This window comes from Gavialis gangeticus, unplaced genomic scaffold (genome assembly GCF_001723915.1).
Source record: "Gavialis gangeticus isolate Ggan-Ray unplaced genomic scaffold, GavGan_comp1, whole genome shotgun sequence".
Classification (NCBI taxonomy): Eukaryota; Metazoa; Chordata; order Crocodylia; family Gavialidae; genus Gavialis; species Gavialis gangeticus.
In genome coordinates, this window is record NW_017729011.1 from 15,811,000 (window position 1) to 15,814,746 (window position 3,747).

A 3,747-nucleotide genomic window follows, 5' to 3' on the forward strand; every position below is an offset into this window, starting at 1 on the left:
CCATGCTGATTGCCCCTGAGCATCATTTCTGATGCCGGCCCCTCACAAATGTGCTCCTTGATGATCTTCTCAAAGAGTTTCCCCAGGATTGAGGTAAGACTGACGGGCCTATAGTTACCCGGGTCCTCCCTCTTCCCCTTCTTGAAGATGGGGACCACATTTGCTACCTTCCAATCACCTGGCACCTGGCCCAAGCACCACGATCGCTCATAGAGCTGTGCCAGGGGCACAGTAGAAGTAGATGACTACTTCTTTTTCCACCTGGAAGAAGTTGGGGACTACTATCTTAAGGCTTCACTGAGATGAATCAAGCTAAAGCACCCAACTCCACCCCACTTCCAGCTGAAATAACCTTCAAGGCCTGAATTCCAGCAAGCCACTCAGGATCTAGGGCTCTTCTCCACATCCCTTTCTTACTGAGATAATCCTAGGACTTCCAGCACAGACCACTTTCTTGTGGTCTCTACCACAGCCAAATGCAGTACCACAATCTACTAGGGGATGAGAGAGACTAGAACAAGAAAGGGGGGAAAAAAAGAAAGGTCCATGTCAAGTAGATGAACATGCATTGATACTCGAGCAGTACAGTTCACCAGGTCGCATCTTGGGACAGGCCAGATAGACCAGCTCACCATCATGAAGCCCAGCTGTTAGAAGCCTGCCTCCTCCCCTCCCAACAAGACAAACATAACATCTGAAATTTGCCTTGTGGCTTGGGTGTGGGGGTTTTTGAGCTTTTAGGGTTCATAGTTCTGTGCAGCCAGGCTAGCAGGAAATTTACTTTTAAAAGGAGACGATTTGCATGTTATCACATGGCCCCAGCAACAAGACTTGAACAAACACCTTATGTCTGCTACAACTCAAGAACATTAACAAATTGACAAAGTGCATTTGTACACATTCCAGCTACTAGCTCTCTCCCCAGACAATCCTGGTAGCATCCTTATGAACCAAATGGGCCAAGATCTCAGTTTTAGCCAACACTCCCAGCTGCCAAAGTCACACGTGTTTTTGTGGGGCAGGACTGAACACAGAAATCAGCTAAAATAGATTCAGTTTGCCCATCCCTGAAACAGATAAGTTAAAGGAGAGAGAGAGAGAATATTATTTATATGGTGGTAGTAGTAGAGGAGAGGGACAAATGTTTCTACCTTGAATTCATTTCTAATAGGAGACAGAGATCAGAGCTCCCAGTCCAGTTGGAAAAAACTATTACCCCTTATCTGAACCCTCCTGTCTTCCAGACTGCCTACACTCCATCTCCAGCTCTGTAGGTGGCAGCAGCTGGTGGAGAAGAGTTTGAACCAGCTCCTGCCTGCCCCTTGTTTGCCACAGGAAGAGAGAAATGACTTACATTTCCTAGGCCCAAATCTCACACCTGAAGAACACCCCAACCTAAAGAATAAAGGAATCTCACCTGATTCTAAAGAAAGATGCAAGTCAGTAGCAACTTTGTGCCAAAAGTGGCCACATTAGGGCTATGGCTCTGCCAGAAAAACAGGAACAGTATCAAGAGAGCTCCTTTAAGAGGCCACCATTGCATTGAAGCTGGCAGGAGCCACACTTCAGTGACCACCTGGCCTTTAAATGCATCAGCAGTCTGCTTTCCTCCAAGTGTGTCAGATTGCTTTGCAAATAGCAAGCCTTCCCAGAAGACCACTGTGGGCATCCATGTGATTCACAGAGACCTATATCAAAGCAGAAGAACAGTACAAAAAAGGAGAGATCAGGTAGGACTGGTTTTTATTAGGAATATAGACTACTTACCCATGTTGTATATGCAAGGAGGCAGACAAATGTACATAGGTTGCAGGTCCTTCATTGGGCCACATGTACCATACAAAGTTGAGACACAAGAACCCCCAGGTAAGTTTATTAAATGACAAAGGTGCAGGTTACAGACCCACATGTGCATAGTGAGCAAGACTTTCAATGCCTTTAGTTTCAGTGCTGGACAGACCTTTGAGATGGCATGAGGAACACAAGGCTGGCTGGACCTTCCTGCACCAAGGAATGGAACCCCGCCACGGATCTGACCTTCAGACAGGGGAAGAATTGATCTACTCAAACCCAGAGATGTGATCAACATACCTGGGAGAGCTTTAATCTCTTGAGCTCAAGTACCAATGACAGCACAATCGATTTTAAAAAAAGCTAGCCCAGATATGGCTACACAGACTAGAAGTCATACCTCTAGGCTACAGCATGGACAAAGTAAACCTTGATATAGGGAGTCACAGGAAAGTTGCCTCTGGTTTGAGGCCACAACTTGAGCGTTGAGAAGGGAGAAACCTGAAGTCAGATCCTTTTACACTACTTCTTCCAGCTTCCTTGGTGTTTTTTCAAGAACCCTCTCCAAGCTGCCTGCTGGGAAAAAGAGGTGGCATTTGCTTATTAGGTTGCTTCTGGAGCTGCTTCTACCACCTTCTTTCACCACCTGGCAACTCATAGTTGATGGGACTCCTTGCCGTTATGGAGAGCTTCTCAACAGAAGAAACCAGGTGAAATGGAATGGCTTGTGCTGTTCTGTTCCCAGCTAGGAGATGTCCATGTTGTCTCCTATTAATATCCATCCATCCATCTTTCTCCTGCACTGTCAGGGAAACTCTCATAGCAGCTCCTGGCCCAGCAGTTTGATGAGCTCTCCCTTCCTCCTTCCCACACACTTATTTTCAATGATGTCTGGAAACACTAATTCATCCTCCTGACATTAACACACCATTTAGCATTCACTCCATTTTGGAGGAATGAGGGAATGGATAAGAACCAAGTTGCAGTGAATTTCCTGACTAGTAGTATGCTGTTCAGCCTAGAGAAACACACAGGGAAAGAGGAACTCAGACAGGGCTCTCTCCTTCTGTAGAGACACTTTCTGACCTTACAAATAGGGCTTCCATGGCTAAACAGGTCTTCACTAACATCCCAGGAGACTAGCTTGATGTTCCTAGGAGGTTCATTTATTCACCCTTATCAGGCAACTGATGTCTACAGTTTTCTTTAGGTGGATTACACTGTTACACAGAGATGTCAGCAAGACGCGGTTGGGACCCAGGGCCCTTCAGACCTGGGTTTGACCTTTGGGCTTAGCTCAAGCTGTGTGCTTAGCTTGAATTGTGGTTGAGACTTGCACCCAGTGAAAAGGAGCAGATGGAGAAATACTGCCCCCCGACTTCAAAGCGAAAAAAAAATTGGGAAGTTGGCTAACTAAATTGAATAGTCTGGGCAAAAGAGAACCAGTTAGAGCGAAGCCTACCACCACTTAAGAATGAGAAGATTACCTCAGAAGAGAAAATTCCAGTTAAAAGGTAACCATGTATAGGAAACAGAAGCAAGATTATTAATACGCATTAGAAGCAAAGCTTAAGCTACTTATGTATTAATAAGTGCAAGCTATATGGTATACAATAGGCCTGTGTGAAGCGGCTAGTATTTGCTTCAGATTTGGCTTATTCAGGGGGACAGCAATTCGAATCACTGTCCCAGACTGATTTGGCCGAATCCGATTCAGAAGATTTGGCTGCTGCTGAATCTCCGAATCACCCAGGCCCATCCCCCGCCCGCTCTCCCAGCCCCACCTGGCCCAGCTCCCGGCACTTCAGAAAAAAGCCCCAGCTCACCAGGTGTTGCCAGGCGGGGGGCAATCCCCACTGCATGGGGGCTCTGCCACAGGCCCCCAGAAGCCCCAAGGCCACTACAGGAGCTGGTGAGTTTGGGGGTTTCCCCTGCCTCCCCCCATTTTTTTTTTCC

At 46.8% G+C, this 3,747-nt stretch overlaps 1 long non-coding RNA gene across 1 annotated transcript; it reads right to left on the reverse strand.

Moving 5' to 3' along the window:
• Positions 1 to 1,720: 1,720 nt before the first annotated feature.
• Positions 1,721 to 3,448, reverse strand: LOC109292952. The gene is made up of 2 exons (XR_002096213.1): positions 2,351 to 3,448; positions 1,721 to 2,154 (listed from the first exon to the last, which is right to left on the reverse strand). It is a non-coding gene; the product is annotated as an uncharacterized LOC109292952 (long non-coding RNA).
• Positions 3,449 to 3,747: the final 299 nt, after the last annotated feature.